Source organism: Tupaia chinensis, unplaced genomic scaffold, assembly GCF_000334495.1.
Source record: "Tupaia chinensis unplaced genomic scaffold, TupChi_1.0 Scaffold147534_1, whole genome shotgun sequence".
NCBI lineage: Eukaryota > Metazoa > Chordata > Mammalia > Scandentia > Tupaiidae > Tupaia > Tupaia belangeri.
In genome coordinates, this window is record NW_006207386.1 from 290,912 (window position 1) to 311,042 (window position 20,131).

A 20,131-nucleotide genomic window follows, 5' to 3' on the forward strand; every position below is an offset into this window, starting at 1 on the left:
GGCATTCTTGTTGTGTACCCATTTTTAGTGCAAAAGCTTTCAGGTTTTCTACATTCAGGATGATGTTTGTGATTGGTTTTTCATAGATAGCCTTTATTAGGTTGAGAAATGACCCTTGTACGCTGACTTTGCTGAGCATCTAGATCATAAAGGGATGTTGTATCTTATCAAATGCTTTTTCTGCATCAAAAGATATGACCATATGGTTTCTGTCTTTTTTCCTGTTAATATGGTGTATTACATTTATGGTTTTGCATATGTTGAACCAACCTTGCATTCCTGGAATAAAGCCTACCTGATCATGATGTTTAATCTTTTGTATAAGTTATTGGATACAATTTGCTAGTATCTTGTTGAGAATCTTTGTGTCTATATTGATCAGAGATATTGGTCTATGGTTTTCCTTCCTTGTCCTGTCCTTATCTGTTTTGAGGATAAGGGGGATAGATGCTTCATAGAAGGAATCAGGTAGAGATTCACCCTTTTGGATCTTTAGAAATAACTTGAGCAGAATGGGTGTTAACTCGTCTTTGAAAGTTTTATAGAACTCAGAGGTGAAACCATTGGGGCCAGGGCTTTTCTTTGTTGGAAGGTTATTTATTACTGATTCAATCTCCTGGTTTGCTATGGGCCTATTTAGACTTCTATATCCTCCTGGCTCAATCTTGGTAGATTGTACGTGTCCAGGAATTTGTCCATCTTATCCAGATCTTCTTGTTTCTTGGCATATAATTGTTCATAGTATCCTCTGATGATGTTCTATATTACTACTTTGTCTTTTGTTATATTTCCTGCTTCATCGCAGATGTGATTCACCTGGTTCCTTTCTCTCTTCTTCTTAATAAGTCTTGCTAGTGGTGTATCAATTTTGTTTATCTTTTCAAAGAATCAGATTTTGCTTTCATTTATTTTCTGGATACTTCGTTTATTTTCTATTTCATTTATTTCTGCTTGGATCTTTGTTATTTCCTTTCTCCTGGAGTTTTTTGGATTATTTTGCTGTTGCTTTTCCAATTCTCTGAGGCATGATGTTAGGTGATCCATTTGCCTTCTTTCTGTCTTCCTCTTATGAGCACTAATTGCAATAAACTTCCCTCTTATGACTGCTTTTGTGGTGTCCCAAAGATTAGGGAAACTCATGTCCTCATTGTCATTAGCTTCCCTGAATCTTTTGATTTCGAACTTTATTGCATCAGTAGTTATGGAGTCAGCCATTCAGTAGTAGGTTATCTAGTTTCCATGTATTTGAATATTTTTGAGGATTTCTCTTGATATTAAATTCAAGTTTAATTCCATCATGGTCAGAGAAGATGCTGGGAATAGTTTCTATGCCTTTGAATCTGTAGAGGCTTATTTTCTGCCCTATGGTGTGGTCAATCTTCGAAAAGGTTCCAAGTGGGAGTGAGAAAAAAGTGTATCTTGTGGTTTTTGGATGGAAAGTTCTATGGATGTCTGTTACATCTATTTTATTTATGGTATCATTCAGATCCTTTATCTCTTTATCTATTTTTTGTCTAGATGATCTGTCCCGAGGGAATAGTGCAGTGTTCAGGTCTCCAACAAATAGTGTATTGCAGTCTATCTCCCCTTTTAGATCTAACAGTCTTTCCTTCACGTATTTGGGTGGTCCTGTGTTAGGTGCATAGATATTTATAAGAGTTATATCTTCTTGATCTATTGATCCTTTTACTACAATATAGTGCCCATCTTTGTCTCTTTGAAATCAGTATCACAACTCTAGCTCACTTTAGGTTCCCATTTGCATGGAAAACCTTTTTCCAACCCTTCACTTTTCATCTATGTATGTCTCTATCAATGAGGTGAGTTTCCACTAGGCAAAAGATAGAGGTTCTCTGCTTTTTTATCCACTCAGCCTGTCTGTGTCTCTTGACTGAAGAATTTAATCCATTCACATTCAATGTTATGATCGATGTAACTGGATCTGTCCCAACATTTAAGTTGGTCATTGTCACAGCAGCCTTTTATTCCTTTCTTTCTGTCAGTTAGCTCTTTAGTTTTTCTGGAACAGTACTTGCTTCAGGGTTTCTTGAAGAGATGATCTGGTGCTGGCAAATTCTTTCAGGTCTTATTTGTCTGAGAAGATTTTAATCTTTTTTTCACATATGAAGGATAATCTTGCAGGATACAATAATCTTGGTTGGTATTGTTTCTCTCTTAGCACTTTCAATACACCTTAACATTCTTTGTTTCCATTTAGAGTTCTGGTGTTAGGCTGATGGGATGACCTTTGTACATCACTTATCGTTCCTCTCTTGCCAGTTTTAGTATCATGTCTTTATCTGTGGTCTTGGATAGTCTGGCTACGATGGGCCTTGGGGAAAATCTGGGATTGATTCTAACTGGGGTCCTTTGTATTTCTTGGGTCTGGATGCTAGAGTGCCTCTGTAGACTCGGGAAATTTTCTTCCAGGATTTCATGGAATAGATTTTCCATGCCGTTATTAGTTTCTTCACCTTCTGGGATGCCAGTTATTCTGATATTTGGGCATATTATGGAATCTGGTATTTCTCGTATGTTATCCTCATGTTTTGGTTTTCTTTTTTGTTGTTGTTGCTATTTTCTCTATCTTTTTGGTGGTTCTTTCTAGGTCAGATGTTTTATCTTCTACATCAGAGATTGGATCTTCAGCATGATCTAATCGACTTTTAATACTTTCAATACTTTTTGATTTCCTCTATTTCAGACTTTAACTCTAATAGCTCCATCTGGTTCTTTCTCAGAGTGTCCATTTCTTCTTTCATATCTTGGAATGACTTTCTCATCTCCTGTAGTTCATTGTCTCTTTTCTGTTCCAATTTGAAGAATTTGTTCACCATAAATGTTCAAAATTTTTGTCAGACATTTTGGTAACATTGTCCATTAGCATGAAAGATGGAGGGGAGTTACTCTGTACCTTTTGAGGATCTTCTTTTACTTCTAGCCATTGGAAGATATACTAACTCTTGATAACCTGTTTGGTGAATGTTTCACTGGCTAGGAGTGTGTTCCCCTTTTGTTGGGAATTGATGTCTGCCGAAGTCTCTGTTCTGTCGTTTTTAATAATGTGGTCTCAAAAATGATACTATACTCAGGTGTCTGAAGAGCAGTATCTCCTTTTTCACAGCTGGTTTCGTATAAAGGAGGAACCCATAGAACTTTATATGACTAGAAAATTTCAGATCCCTGATTCTAGATCTAGCGAGGCCCTCCAGCAAGATGGAAGAAGAAGAAAAGATAATATAAAGGAAAAGAAAGGAGGAGTGTGGGGAATAAGGAATAAAGAATAAAGCCTTCAGATGTACCAGGCTGCTGGCTGCTACAGCCAATGGGGCAGTCTGTGGAGAGAGGAAGAGGAAAATTTACAAAAGAATGGGGGACAGTAAAGAGGGAAAAAAAAATTGGAGAAACTTTCTACCTGCCTATGGTTTTGGGTTGGATCCTGGACTGGGGAATCTTGATGGGAGGCAATGGGGGCAGTTTTGCCCCCTTGCTGGCCAGGTGCCATCAGATGTACCAGGCTGCTGGCTGATACAGCTGAAGGGGCAGTCTATGGTTTTAGGTGGATCCTGGCCTGAGGGACCTGGATGGGAGGCAGTGGGGGCAGTGTTCCCCCCTTGCTGATCAGCTGCCTTCGGATGTACCAGGCTGCTGGCTGCTATAGCCAAAGGGGCAGTCTGCCTATGGTTCTGGTTGGATCCTGTACTGGGGGATCTGGATGGGAGGCAGTGGGGGCAGTGTTGCCCCCTTCCTGGCCAGGTGCCTTCAGATGTACCAGGCTACTGGCTGCCTCTGAGTTATTTATTTTTAGAAGTTTTTGCCATAGGGTGTGTGCGCTTGCCAGACAGACAGAGAGAGACAGAGAGACAGAAAGTGAGAAATCACCTCCTGGGGGTGTTGGCCACGCCACAATCCCTTCTCCTCTATTCTCCTCTTGGGGTCCTGGGTATGCATGCACACGTGCCCGGTGTGACTTTTAAGCCACTGAGTTCAGGACGTGAACCGTGGTCCACTACATGGGAGTCCAGCGACATATCCATTACACTCACTGCTGGTCCCCCTCTATTTCTTTTTTTAATGGGAAAGTGCATCAGCACATTTATGACAATTAACTCTACACACACACACACACACACACACACACAGACACACACACAGACACACATGTACATACACATAGAAACACACACACACAGAGACACATGGAAATATGTGCTTCTGTCTCCTTGTTCCTATCGAGATCGATAAGTCTCTGTGTGTTGTCTGGTTATTGTGCCACCTATTTACATGCCCATAATTTTTGTGGCTATAGGCTGACTAAATTGGTTTGGGTAATATCATATTGAGCCCACACATGTCAATGCTACTTGGTAACTTTTTTTTTTGAGAGGTTTTTGCCATAGGTTGTGTTCGCTCTCCAGACACACAGAGAGAGACAGAGAGACAGAAAGCAAGGAATCACACACACACACACCCAGGGGAAATGGCCACACTGCAATCCGTTTTCCTCCATTTTCCTCTGGGGATCTTGGGCATGCACGCACACATACCCGGTGTGAGTTTTAAGCGACTGGGTCCATGACTCAAACCACAGCATGGGAGTCCAGCAACAAAGCCATTATGCTAACTGCTGGCCCCCTTGGTAATATTTTTCATAGTTTATGCATTTCAGGGCTTTCGACCTTAAAAAATAATTACATACTTAATGCATAGTTATTGTTTAAAAGTTAAGATAATAAGCTGAAGACATAAGGAAAGAAATTGGCAAAATGGTCCCACAACCCATGGATCATCATTGTGATCATTTTCCTATAAGCAGCATTCTAGTTAATTTTCTCTTAGATGTATGTCTATTCTATGTAGTTAGGTATACATCTACATGAAATAAGAAAATACACATATTTTATGCCACTTTTAAAATACTGTTGTATAAGCATCATATTCTGAGTAACTCTGATAAGTGGTGACATAAAGTGATTCTAAATACACTGCCAAGCCTCTGAGTGGTAACATCCTATAAGGTTTACAGATGATTCCTTCATGTATGCACTGTTCAGTAGCTAAAGGACTAAGAAACAGTTTATATGATTAACAGAGATAAGGTGTATTTACAAAAATAACTGAGTTTCGTGGGGGACGGTTAACTCATCAGTTGTTTGTGAAATTAGTAGTGTGATCTTGAAAGCAGTAAGTGTGCAGGTTTAGGAACCTTACTTTCCACCTGATTATGACATAACCAAACTCTGTTTGGACCTCATGGTGGCCAGTAGCCCATTGTTTTTTATTGGTGGCAGGATTTCTGGATAGTGTTGTCGACAATTCATCATCATTTTTCTTCCCTTTATGACATTAAAGTCATTACTTGAGACTGTTTGATGAAGGAAAAAAAAATGTGCCTCAGAAGACATCTCACTTTTCATGATTGTGTTGCTACTGCAAGTGAAACTGTTTGCTATGGTAGTTGAAGTTAAGACCCAACCAACACTGTACTCAGACATAAGATCTCTTAATGTAGGTTAGAAAAGTGTTTGGGTGAGAGGTAGGTAGTCATGGCTCTCCTTAGGATTTTGGGATATGGTAATGGGCTTCCACGAAGGAATTCAGCATTTCTCTCATCTCGATCACTGTATATATATAGTCTGAAGTGCTTATGTAGAAAAATTTGCATGTAATGAGTGAAGTCCTGGTTACAATCTTGGCCTTTGAATCCTACACTAATAGTATTGTTTTCCTTCTAAAGTACTTTGGATAACAGAGGATTGACATGTAGAACCAAGCAGGTGCCTGTTGAATGCTAAGTACTCACCTAGATGAACTCTACACTTATTAATTCATTGAAATTTTACTCTATATATGGGAGCTAATATCCTTACTTTGAGGATGAACAATCATTACTTGAAATAATGGTAGTTCCAGGAATCAAAAAGAAAATAATTCCTGTTTTGAATGAGAGTTAAAATTTGTGACTGGGAGGTTAGGATGTCCAAATAAATCCTGAGACTTCATAAAGATAATATAGAATATAATGATGCTGTGTGTTTCTTCTGATGTTCAAAAAAGAAAATTGAAGGGGAACCAGCAGTTAGCGTAATGGCTATGTTGCTGGACTCCCACGTAGTCAACTGCGGTTTGCGTCCCGGACCCGGTGGCTTAAAACTCACGCTGGGCACGTGTGCATGTGTGCCCAAGATCCCAAGAGGAGAATGAAGGAGAAGGGATTGCAGCATGACCATCCCCCCCGAGGGGTGATTTCTCACTTTCTGTCTCTCTGTTTCTTTCTGTCTGTCTGGCGAGTACACGCACCCTATAGTTAAAACCTCTCAAAAAAAAATTGAAATACTTTTATACATTACTTATAAGAGATATTTCCATGAACTATTAGGATGACCATGTTGCCTAGGTTGACAGGACAAATTCCAGATATATAATTAATAGTTTCATTGCCCAAATATATAACAGGTATTGCATACTTATTTTATTTTTATAAATTTATTTAATTTTATTTATTCATTCATTTATTTTAATTTTATCAGAGAGAGAGAGAGAGGTAGAAAAAGAGAGAAATCAAGCCACCAAGTCCGGGACTTGAAACATGGTCGGCCATGTGGGAGTGTCCAGCGCCTTAACCACTGAGAACCTGCTGGTCCCTTATACTTATTTTAAAAAGGAATTCTTTATTCACCTGGAATTCACAATTAACTGGATTTAATACAATTTTTATTGATAAATATTTACTTTTGTCTCAAAGGACTGACATTTGGAGCAAGGAGGAAGGGGGTGCAGATCATAGGTGTAGTGAAAGGAATCAAGAGCCAAGAAAGATGGTTTGAGGAGGGTAGTGGCATGTTGAAGGTGAGCAGGAATAAGATCCTACGGGACTGAGGTCAGGGAAGTGGAATTAGAGGCCTTGGCAGCCATTTCAGCATCAAGCAAGATGGAACGGAGCCACAAGTGTGCTGGAGCTGTGTAGTTCAGTTCAGAAGACCAATTTGTGTTCATGTCCCCCAGCTGTGCATCAGTGACTTTAATAGTACCTTGATATTAGACAAGGTAGGAATACATACTCCATGAAAATTGTCAAAGCTCTCTCTTCCCTATGCTCCCTAACTATTGAGTTAATTCTTTTCCAGTACTTGGGGCATGGTGTGTGGAGGAAATGGATGCAATGAAATAGGGGAACATTTTGAAGGCAAAAATCAATTCAGTCCAAAGACTCATTATGATATGAGTGCTATTTGTGGTATGAATCAATGCATAGACCTCACAAAAAGGGTCATTCCCTCAATTTCCCCTATTGTTGAAAAATGAAAAATTTCCACAGTTAAAATCCATTGAGGCTGAAGTCAACATGTAATTCTAAGCTGCTTGGAATGCAAGGCTCATTGGAATTTGAGTGGCCCAAAGCTGGCTGAAAGACTCCAGAGTTTGATTACTGTGATTAAGTAATATCTGTCAAAGCACAGGGTTATAATTGCACCCAATATAAGAAGAGATAGGATTTTAACATAAATTCTTAAGATGTCCTACAAGATGTCAATTGCAGGCTAGCGCATATGAAGAATGCCATCAATAACTTCATGACTAAGTCTCCCAGAACAGAAATTGGTGACTTTATCCCCATTAACCAGGACAGCATATAAAATGATTACGCCTATTTTTACTAATCACTGAACTGATCAGGCATCTGAGACCTGACCCTTAATTATGCCCTGGAAAATGCATTATCAGCCCACCCTCCTTCTTTTCCCAGGGGAAATGATGCAAGAATGCTGAGTGAACAGACCTAACACCAGTGCTCATTCTTATAGTAGGCTCATGAATAACTAGAGATGTGGAAAGAGAGGAGAGTAAAGTGGCATTTACTAAGGAAGGAGAAATAGCTTCCAATGTAGTAGAAAGGGATCTCAATGGGTTTCTAAAGAAGAGCTAGGGTTGATGCGATTTTATCTAGTAGTTTGAGCAATGGGCTGGGTTCTTCAAAATTAAGTGGGCATTAGTTACATGATAGTTTGAGTGATTCTTTTTTTACCCTGTCTTTGTGTGGTCTGCTCACCATATCATTCCATACTTCTTGGTAGAATACAATTGCTAAATTAAGTGATTGCCCTTACCTACAATTGTTTTGAGTCACAATGCAGCCAGATTTTGCTGTGAAAACTTAATCCCTGTAACTCTATCTTAGAGATTACCCTGTCTGTGTACTCAATATCCTGTTCTCCTGCCTTATTAAGTCATAAATACTTCAGAGACATGTAAAAGGAATGTGTATTGTACATTATCCAGCATAGAGGAAAACACAGAGAATTCATTAAAAATCAAAGGAAAAAAACAATGACTCCCTGTCAGGCCCCTAACCCATCTAAATGTGAGTGAGGTCTAACTTCTGTTTCATACAGCCCTTTGAAAAGTACCTTTAACTGCTTTTAGGAGATAATGGGGCAAAAATCACTTTAGCGGATTCATGTTAAGTTTCAGATGTTGACAGTGGCAGCAGTCATGGAGCTTCTACCAGAAGTCTATTTAGGGGCCCCCAATAAAAATTCACAGCACATCAAGGTCAAGAAATACTTGAAGAGCCTGAAGTTTGAGAGCATATAGGTGAGAAAAAAACAAACAAAAAAACAAACTCTACAGTTAGCACATTGAAGATGCAAGGTCCAAACAGAAAAACACACAAACTTATTGCACCTCTCAAAAAGGCTGAAAGCAACTTTGTCTACTCCAAATTTCATAAGACAATAAAGTAAAGTTGACTGATTTGCCCTGTATTTAAAATATATATTTATTCATTTTATCATAATTTTCATGATGTGAAAAAGAACACATACAGGAAAATTTTTGACATCTTAAATGATGTAAAAACAATTAATCAAACAATCAATTTGACTGTACATCACTTTATTTCTGCTTTAGGACATTTAAAGCTAGAGTAGTGTTATTTAAAGCTTTTGAAAAGCCCAAGGGATGCCCTTATTTTCAGAAAGATATAGACCTTGAGTGTACATTGTATCTTTTCTTTTAAATTCAGGGATTGGAACACAGGTTCTAAAGGTATGCAGAAAGGGCATCTTTAATATCTAAAACTGTAAACTATCAGTAGAAGGAAGTATTTGATTTAATTTTATAGCATATCCCTAGGAGCACAAGGAGAAAAAGAAGAAGCATTACCTATAAAAAAACATAGCATAGAGTGTTTAGAAAGTGGAATTTATCTCAACATAACCGTGGTGTCAATTTTTATAGGAACATCTCAATTGAATAGCAAGTAAAGACAATCTTTTTCCAAATGTCTGGAGCCCATCTTCCTAACTTGTGTAATCAGAAAAATTGAAATATCTTTAAACCTCAATGTGAGTGTATAAATCCCAATCTGATACCATCTATATGCCTCTCCAGGCTTCCAGTTCATTTCAAATGTACTCTATGTGTTGGAAGGCCTGAGGCAGTCATTAATCCTGTAACTCGGGCAGTGGACCCAGACATGTCCAATGATAAGAAGTCTCAAATTTTCATCTGTAGCCTCAAGAAGTGCTCATGCAGATACCACACTTATCTTTTCCTTAACAGCTGATAAGTCTTTCCTGCTTGACCTGTTAGCTTCTGGGCATCCACACCTTTCTCTCAAGTTAGTCAGAGCACTGCTTTGGATTTCTACCTTGCTTTTGGAGGAGGAAGCAGCAGCATCAGAGGGCAATGGATCAGCAGCAATGTCAGGAGCAGAAGAAATGGGTATCAGTCCTGGAGGAGGGGATATCCAGATCTCAGAGGAAAGAGAGTTGGAACCTGAAGTTGAAAAGAGAAAGTACCCTCCAAGGATACTAGTACGCTTTTGTCAATGCCTATAGGGATGTTTATGCTTGATTCCTTCATTCTGAGAGCACACATGAAGACAGTGAAAAAAAAAATAACACATAAACGTACAAAAGAAAAAAATACAAAACACAGACCCAAAACTATTTGCAGGAGGCTAGTTCTTTATTGCTTATGTTAGTGATTTTTAAAATCAATTATATTAGTTCTTTCATGGCTTAGGCTCCTCTTTTACAAGTACCATTTCGACGAATTTTTTGTTGCCTCATTCATCTGGGTTTCCTTCTACTCTTCCAACATGTGGTCTACTGACTATGAACCTTTCTCATAGAACACCTCAAGAGCCTCCTCAGGTCGTTGAGTTCTTCCTATATATGCTTAAACTTAGGAAGCCTTTTCACAACCCTCAACATTATATTAGTCTGTCCCATTTGTTGCTTCCCAAATGCTGTGTTGGTTTCCTACAGCTGCTTGCACCAATTACCACAGACTGAGTGCCTTAAAACAATGGGGATTTATTCTCTCACAGTTCTAGTGGCTATAACTGTGAACTGAAGATTTTAGAATAGACAAGATGCCCTAAAACATGTAGGGAAGAAATGTTTGTGTCTTCCAACGTTCTGGGGGTTGTCTGCAATCATCGTCTGCAATCATGAAACTCTTCACTATTTGTCCCTTCACATGTACTCTTCTGCTGTGTATATCCCTGCTTTTTTTTCCTGGTAGGGCCCACACTAAGTATCTGGTGACTGGGAATTCAACATATCTTTTCGAGACACAGCTCTATTCATAAAGGTTGCAAATACATTTAGCGTACAGCATAGTAGACATTTCTTTTAATTGCTTTCCCCAGATGCCAGTAGGGAGCATAGAGGATAAATGGCTGGACTACTCTGTGGCCAACCAGGGTTCAAGTAACAGACCTAGAGGCTACAACTTATGCCAGGCACATGTACATGTGGACCCAAACTCCCAAGATGAGAATAGAGGAGAAGAGATTGCAGTGTGACCATCAAACAGGAGATAATTTGTGCTTTCTGATTCTTTGTCATCCTCTGTCTCCCCAGCGAGCACACATTCCCAATAACAAATCTTTCTCAAAAAAATTTTAAAATTGTTGTCTCTAGGGACCAGCAGTTGGTGTAATGGCTGTATAGCTGGACTTCCATGTAGTTGACAACTGTTTGTGTCCCAGAACCGGTGCATTAAACTAATGGCAGGCACATGTACGTGCATGCCAAAGATCCCCAGATGAGAATGGAGGAGAAGTGATTGTGGCATGGCCTTCCCCACTGGGAGGTGATTTCTCACTTTCTGTCTTTCTGTCTCTGTCTTTCTGGCAAGAGCATGTGCCCTTTAGCAAAAAACCTCTCAAAAATAAAAATTGCTTTCCCAAGATAGAAAGTGCCAAGAGACCAGAGACCTGGTCTGTCATATTAAACTTTACATCCTGAGGAGGTAGCAGAGAAGCTGGCACATTGTGTACGGTGCAGAGAATATTTGAATAAACAAATAATGAATACTCTCAAATCCCAACTTATCTCTTCTTTTACAAATTCTTCTCTCCCTATTTCTTTTTGGTGATTTTATTTTTGGTAGGGAGAGAGGTTTTTGCTATAGTGAGTGCATGCTAGTTAGAAAGAAAGAGAGAGACAGAAAGTGAGAAATCACCCCCCAGGGGGTATGGCCACATCACAATCCCTATTCCTCCATTGTCTTCTCAGGATCTTGGGCACACACACATATGTTCCTGGTGTGGGTTTAAGCCTCCAGGTCTGGGACTCAAACCACAATCGATTACTTGGGAGTCCAGCGACATAGCCATTATGCTAACTGCTGATCTCCCTTATTTCTTTTGTCTCTCAACATCTACACTGATTCTTCTGAATTTCCTGCCTCTCTCTCAGCCCTCAACACATCTTATCCTAGTAGCTGCTGTCTTTCACTGATATTTGTCTTGCACTCTATGTCCTTCTCATTGCCACCACCCTAATTCAGGATATTGTCAACTTTCCCCTGGGGTGTAAGGAACTCCTATGGAAAGTTTCTCCAATTTTCGTTTCAAGATCCTTTCTCATCTAATTTGTGCACTGCCGCTTGATTAATTATAAGAAAATGTCAGTAATCTATGCACTTCTACTGAATAAAATGTGTCAGTTCTTCACCACATGTGAGCTAAACTTCAAAATTTACAAAACAGCTTCTGATGCTGCAGATGATCTGGCTTCATGCTTGTACTCTCTCCCTTCTGAACCACTGTCTTTCCTGTGTTTTATGCACTGGGCATAATGAAGATTTCAGTATGTCAACTCTAAGGTGTTACTAATGGATTTAGACTTGTGCACCTGCTGTATCCTGTTTCTGAAATCATCCCCTCACCCATCTAAGCCTGGCTAACTCCTACCTATCATTTGTATTTTAGGCCACACCTTTGTTTTTCACAGGACTCCGAAGATAGTGCTCCCCAATATTCGTGTCATGCCTCTCCTGTCTATTTTCCTTGTATGGATTCTCAGTGCTCCTCATATTTGTCTCTTGTAAACATTGTAAAACAACACTCACTTTTATGTCTTATTTTCTTGCTGTGGTATAAAAATATGTTGTCAGAGACCATACTTATCTTGTTCACCTCATCATCACATACATACCCTGACTTAACATGTGGTGCTCAAAACATTTTTGTCTGAAGAATGGATGCACTGATTTATAGCTATTTGGCTTCATTCTTTGATTTCACCCTTTTATAATGGAGTCCACTGTGATACTTCATTTTAGAAATCTGTGTATATGGCTCTTTTGTTGCTCAAATTCTCTCAGTTCTTGGTCTCTGTAGACTTTCCCTTGCCTAGCAGAACTCCTTCCCTAGAGGGATATGACTATGGTGCCTAGGGTGTGATAAGCTTTCTTAGCAGACAGGACTTTCATGTTCCCACTGTTAAATAGGAAACTGCACCAAATCATAGTAATACATGGAAATGCAATGACTGAACCATGTTAAATTTTTCAAATTGCCTTATTCTACACCATTCTCAGTAAGAGAGGAGAGAGGGCAGATAAAGAATACTGCAAGGAAGGGAAATGGAGAGATATGTTGTTTCACTAAATTTTTATGGCCTTCTCTAGAACTTCCTTCCTATTTCTTTCCAATAATACCTAGTTTTCTTTTCAAAGGAGATATGTAATGCATAGAATCATAAACTTTCTCTAATGCGACATTTCTGAAATATGAGGTAGCTTATTCTTGATCATCTGTATATGCTATCTTTATTAAACCTACATTAACTAGGCCAAACTTTGTTCATTTCCTGGGCTTTGGACTTGGCATACAAATTGTTCACTAGAGTCTATTGTCTTAAGAAGTCCATATGCTGGCTGGAGTGAAAAAAAAATTCATCAGTTCTATGATCTGAGAGAGTGTAGAAAGTGATGTCATAGATAGGTGTACTCAGCATTCGGAGAACCCAGAGGAGGCAGGCTGTACTTTATTTACTATTGTGTTTGGAAGCTTGCACCTTCCTGTGTTTTATACAAATAATTATTTTTTGTTTGTTTGTTTGTTTTATAAATAACTGTATATTTTAAAATGCTTTAATTGCATCTGGAAATGCAGTTCTTGTATTAACATGATTTGGGATTGTCTCTATCATCCTCCAGTTCCCTGAGAGACAATAAAATCTTGAGATTTAGTCTAGTGTAAATAGAGGCAGGTAGACTACCATTTAAATTCTTGGCCCACATCTTATCTTCCATCAGGAACACTATGTAAATCACTTATTTTCTCATATTAAGAAAAGAGAGTGCAAGTGCTCAGATTATAAGGTATCTGAATATAACACATGTAGCATGGTATCAGACACACAAATTTTCCCACTCTTTCTCAATGTGAGTATAGAATTTTTCAGTTTTTTTGGTGATAATAGTGTCAACTAGTTTATAGTAAGCTATAAATTTCGTATACAATCTTCATTGTTGATTCTTTTTTTTATTTTTTAGAGGTTTTTGCTATAGGGCACGTGCACTCACCAGGCAGATAGAGAGACAAAAAGCGAGAAATAACTCCCCAGGCAGGATGGCCATGCCGCAATCTCTTCTCTACCATTCCCCTCTCGGGATCTTGGGCACACAAACACACATGCCCGGCATGAGTTTTAAGCCACCAGTTCCGAGTTGTGAACCATGATTGACTACGTGGGAGTCCAGCGACATAGCCATTACACTAACTGCTTGTCCCTTCATTGTTGATTCTTTTAACAACTGTGATTTATTGACATAGAAACAATTCAAACATTTAACAAAGGCAGCATTAGTGTTCCTTTCCAAAATATGCAAGAGGTAGGAGTATATTTGAAGTAGCCCTACACATTCTAAGAAATGGTTAGTATCTGAAACAGGATATTTGAACTGACTAGCCTGTTTTCATGATTATTCCAAGCTTAGATACAATTTTTTTATTTTATTTATCATTATCACAATATTGTTTTTATTACATTGAATCACATATAACTTTATTGTGTATTGCATTTCTTTTTCCAGAAGAAACACCATGCATATCAGTCAAGACAAAGACATTACTATCCACAACATCATAATCGAATTGCTTTTCATTATTTTTTTCAGATTTTATTATTTTTATTTTCATTATTTTTTTAAACTATTACTATATATAATTTTGCTTATAAAAAGTATTTACTCAACATGAAATACTTCTCAAATCAGTTCAGTTGAGAATGCTATCCATGTTGTCATCAACAGGTAAGAAGCCATTTCTGTGTGCCACTAATATCATGTCTCTCTATTTATTCTTGTGCTATCCTTCTCTATACTCTACCCTTATCCCACCTCAATCCACATTTTCTTCAGCATCCCTAACTATTTTCACTGCTTTTATGCCCTCCAATATTTCAATCTCTACCATAAAGTGCAGATAGTCGGTATATAATCAGTGGTTACATACAACATCATTTTCTCATATCCTGGCTTGCTTCACTCAGCAATAGATTCTCCATATCTGACCACTTTTTTTTTTTCTTGGAGAGGTTTTTGCTCTAGGGCACATGTGCTTGCCAGACAGACAGACAGAGAGAGAGAGAGACAGAAAGTGAGAAATCACCCCCCAGCGGGGATGGCCACGCCACAATCCCTTCTCCTCCATTCTCCTCTCGGGATCTTGGGCACACATGCACACATGCCCAGCATGAGTTTTAAGCCACCAGGTCCGGGACTCAAACCGCGGTCGACTACATGGGAGTCCAGTGACATAGCCATTACACTAACTGCTGGTCCCTCTGACCACTTTCTAACAAATGACAGGGTCTTGATTTTTTTATGGCTGAGTAGTAGTCCCTAGAGTACATAAGTCACAGTTTTTCAATACATTCATTTGTTTGTGGACATTTGGGTTTGTTCCATGTCTTAGCGATTGTGAATAAAGGCTGCAATAAACATTGATACAAGCACTATTCTGACAGTATTCTCTTGTCTTTGAGTAGAAACCCAGAAGTGGGATTCCTGAATTAAATGGTAGTTCTATTTTAGGTTTTTGAAGAACCTCCATGTTGTTCTCCACAGTGGCTGAACCAGTTTACCTTCCCATCAACAGTGTAGGAGAGTTCCTCTTTCACCACATCCCTAACAACACTTATCACTTTTTATTTTTTTAAATTTTTTTAGAGAGGTTTTCACTATAGGGCGCATGTGCTCACCAGACAGACAGAGAGACATAGAGACAGAAAGTGAGAAATCACCCCCCAGGGGAGATGGTCACGCCGCAATCCCTTCTCCTCCATTCTCCTCTTGGGATCTTGGGCATGCACGCACACGCGCTTGGCATGAGTTCTAAGCCACCAGGTCCGGGACGCGAACTGCGGTCGATTACGTGGGAGTCCAGCGACATAGCCATTATGCTAACTGCTGGTTCCCAATCACTTTTTATTTTTTAATAGTTACCATTCTGAAAGGGGTTAGGTGGTAATCCATTGTGGATTTAATCTGTATCTCCCCTATTGTTAAGGGATGTTGAGCATTTCTGCATATGCTTTTTGGCTATGTGTCTTCCTTAGAAAGATTTTTGTTCTGCTCATTTTCTCATCTCTTTCTTGGGTTAATCTTTTTTTTTTTTTTCAAGTAAGTCGCTTGAGTTTCCTGTGTATTTTGGATATCAGTCTCTTGTCTAAGGCAGATTTTACAAAAATATTCTCCCATTAGATGAGGCCATGCAGCCAACACAGGCTGAACATAAAGGAGCTGTATCTCATGCCTAAAAGCAAGGACTGGGCTGAGAAGAAACTGTGAAGCAAGGCTGACAGTTACACGCTCCAGTTTCTAACTGTTTTTCTGTACTGGTCTGCAATCAATTTCTCTGCCATGAGCTTTACTGTTACTATGGTACTCCACAAGGGTAAAATAACACCCCCAGACTTACTGCAAATTTACAATAAAGCCAATTAGTGATCCTGAAAGAATGTGGTTTCCTAAGGTTACAGAGGGGATCAGGAAATTTGAAACTCCCCCACCTGCCTGTATTAAGCCAAATTAGCAAATGTTAGGTTAAGTTAGTTTAAGCCAAATTAGTGTTAGTAGCATATGTAGACTAAGTTATTTTAAGGCTAATTTTACGTAAATACCCTTTGTTAAAGCTGCAGGCCAAGTTAGTTTATGTTAGGCCAAGTTAGTGTATCCACCACCATGGCAGGGACTCAAAGATAAAGCACAAGAATTCACTGATTAACACAAAAACTCAGTGAATAAAATACAGGGACCCGCAGGTTAATAGAAGAAGGACAGATCTGGCTAACAGAGACAGAATAAACAAACCTGAAGGCTCCAGGGGGAAGATTAACCATCTTAGCTGGGAGTTCTTATCTAGTTATCTAGTTCGGGCAAGCAACAGATAGTCCCTAACTACAAACAATTTCTCCCCTGTGTGCTGTTAACTATGAAAAACTGCTAATAAAACATCCTGTGTTGTCTCCTGAGCTACAAAACCCTCTCATCCAAAAAGGTCTGTCTGATAATCAAGATTTAAGAAGAAAATGCACCAGACAGATGGACTCCTTTGTCCTGAGGACTGTGTTTGATTACTCTTAATCAAACAGAACAGACATCATGTTTTATGATTCTGTTTCCCATGTTTGGAATACCCTATTTTTTAGTGTAAATCTTTTACTTCACCCTGACACCTCCTACTTCTGTAAAACATCCCTCAATAAATACATATGCTTGATAGTCACTGAGGCTGCAGTCTTGAGCTGGCTCTGACTGTAGTCAGCTGAGAACATGCTAAAGAGCATTGAGGTTCTCAGTTTGATTGCTCCTCGCCTGCGTCGCCTTCCTGTGTACTAGCCTCAACCCACCCCAGCTGGAGCACGCTTCCAGCACTCATTCCGAGGTTTGTTGTTTCACACTCGTTACTGCGTCCTCTGTTGTGCAGAAACTTCTTATCTGATATAATCCCACCTGATATAGTCTATTTTAAGGATTATTGCCTATGGTTTGGAAGTTTTATTTAAGAAGTCTGGCTACCCGAGTGTCTCCCACAGTGTCCCCAGTATTTTCCACCCTTAGTTTTATAATTTGAGGTCTTAGGTTCAGATGTTTGACCCATTTTCAGTTTATTTTTGTTATTGGAGAAAGATCAGGATTCAGTTTCATCTTTCTGCAGGTGGATACCCTGTTTTTCCAGCACCATTTACTAAGGAGCTTTTTCTTCTCCCAAGGTATTGATTGGTATCCTTTGTCAAAAATCAGTTGGCTAGGGAACCAGCAGTTAGCGTAATGGCTATGTCGCTGGACTCCCACGTAGTCGACCGTGGTTCGTGTCCCGGACCCGGTGGCTGAAAACTCACGCCGGGCGCGTGTGCATTGTGCCCAAGATCCTGAGAGGAGAATGGAGGAGAAGGGATTGCAGCGTGACCATCCCCCTGGGGGGTGATTTCTCTCTTTCTGTCTCTATGTCTCTGTCTGTCTGGTGAGCACGCCCTACAGTGAAAATCTCTCAAAAAAAAAAAAAACAATTACCTTATACTCAAATACAACAAACTTCAAAATACAACAAACAGATTACATACTCAAGTGTTATTAAGTTCCTTATACAAACTTAAAGTCATGAGCATGACTTCAGGATGAGTGCTTTTTATGTCTGGTGCTTTAACAAAGTAATTTAGGGCATCCTGGATTTTTCAACACACTTTCAGTTCTTTTCCACATGTTACAAGTGTCTCATAGTCACTTGTAGCCTCCACAGCCTTACCTTGGGGAGAACCAACCAACTGTTCACCAGACAAAGCCTCTGGGTTACAAGGAGAGGTCTCCAGAACTAGAGCACTAGGCTCAGACACAGTTAATTGGCCAGGCTTGTTTTCTGAAGACAGCTTTTCTCCTGAAGGATCCTCTTCTGTACACTTTGAGGCTTCCTCATTGCTTTCTTCTGCTACTTCTTCTGCAGAATTGACAGCATCTTGTGCTTCACTGCTGTTGTCAAGTCTTTCCTCCATATCCTCCACATGGTCTAAAACCACGTTATTATTTGATCTCCTAGAAGCCAGAGATCTTCTAGAGTTTATAGACTTATTAAGACTACCAGGTTATGTTGGTGAAAAAAAACCTTCCAGGTGGACTAAAGTCATTTTGGGGAGTTGAAGCATCAAACTGTTTCATAGATGAGAATTGAAAGGTAGATGTGTTGAATAAATTTGTGCCTAAAATACATTTAAAAGAATCATCCTCGGGACCAGCAGTTAGCATAATGGCTATATCACTGGACTCCCACGTAGTCAATCATGGTTCGAGTCCCAGACCTGGTGGCTTAAACTCACGCCGGGTGTGTGTGCATGCGTGCCCAAGATCCCGAGAGGAGAATGGAGGACAAGGGATTGCGGCGTGGTCACCCTCCCTGTGGGGTGATTTCCTGCTTTCTGTCTCTCTGTCTCTCTCTGTCTGTCTGGCAAAAACCTCTCAAGAAAAAAAAAAAAAAAGAATCGTCCTCATCATCTGTACAGATCACTCAAGATTTACTTCTGATTTTCACATTAACTACAACTTCTTCTGGTTCCTCGTCTTTCTCAGGAGAATCCAAACTGAGACATGCTTTGCTATGCATGAACTCTGCTTTGGAATTAGCTACAGAGCCACACAAGCTATTTTCTTCCTTAACATGCTCCAAAGACTGACTGGAAAGAGTCTCTCCATTGTCTGCAGTCTTCCAAGAAAAGATTGCAATCACATGCATACTGTGGTGAAGATGGTTTCTCTTCCAACTTGGCGTCATTCGCTTGAGCATCCTTCAGTACACAGTGGGATGCTGGCAAGTCATCAGTTATTTCAATAACAGATGCACTCGATTCTGTACTTTGACTTTTATTTGTTATGAGATTAATGGGCCAGGGTTTGCAGTGATACAAAATCTCAACCTCCTTAGGTTGACTGATTTGTTAAGTAAATCATTAAAATTTCCCAGAGGATTCTTTCAGTAAATCCACTTAGGCCCCTCTTGTAATGCCCCTTTCTGTAGAGCTTCATTTTCAATGGCAAAGCTTTTTGTCATTCCTAATAAGAGTTAGTCCCAGTGTCTTCTACACTCTTAACCCCCTTGCATAAAGTAGCTACAGAATCAGCCTCAAATATCCTTTGAGGTGGGTCCCTACTACTGTGCAAGTTAGTAAAACTTGTCTTTATCCTGGAGAGATCTTGTTTCTCACTTTCTTTGGGCAGATCATGAATGATTACACTCGACATTTGGGAATTGATATCTTCTTCTTCTTGGGTATAATGAGTAGTTTTAAAAGGGAAAGGCCAAGGCTGTGGGTGACCCAATTCAGGACATTTCTTCTTTGTTTGAGAAGGAAATATAGGTTCGCTTAACCAGGTTCTCTCATATCAATTTCTTTGTCTTCCCATCAGGAGCTCTGTATTTTGAGATTCTGCTTCAACAAGGAATTGAGCTTTCTGAGCCTTTTGTTGGATATAGTGAGAGTCTTCTATCACATCCAGCTCTTCTTTATCTGATAAGTCATGTGTGTACATCAAATCATGGTATGTGATTCTAGCTATCCCCAAAGAGTTCAGGTAGACGATATGTTCATCAAGTTTCTTCTCAGATCTCCTGTGAGCAGCATGCAGAGACTGAAGCTGCAGCTGGGTGACAGAGTTCTGAAAATCCTTGAATGTAAAGAGCTTTCTTAATTCTTGTTTACTAAAATACCAGAAAGGGTTCTTCTTATCACCAGTAATTTGTCTTTTTATTGAGTCCTTGAAAACCTGTCTTCTGTATATTTTTTCCCCACAATCCCACAGGTGATCAGCCTGTGAACCACAACATTTTTTTTTG

The 20,131-nt window shown here is 39.4% G+C and overlaps 1 pseudogene; it reads right to left on the reverse strand.

Annotated features, from left to right (window-relative positions):
- Nucleotides 1-17,873: 17,873 nt before the first annotated feature.
- The window catches only part of LOC102499784 (DNA excision repair protein ERCC-6-like), a 3,993-nt pseudogene continuing 1,735 nt past the window's right edge, over nt 17,874-20,131 (reverse strand).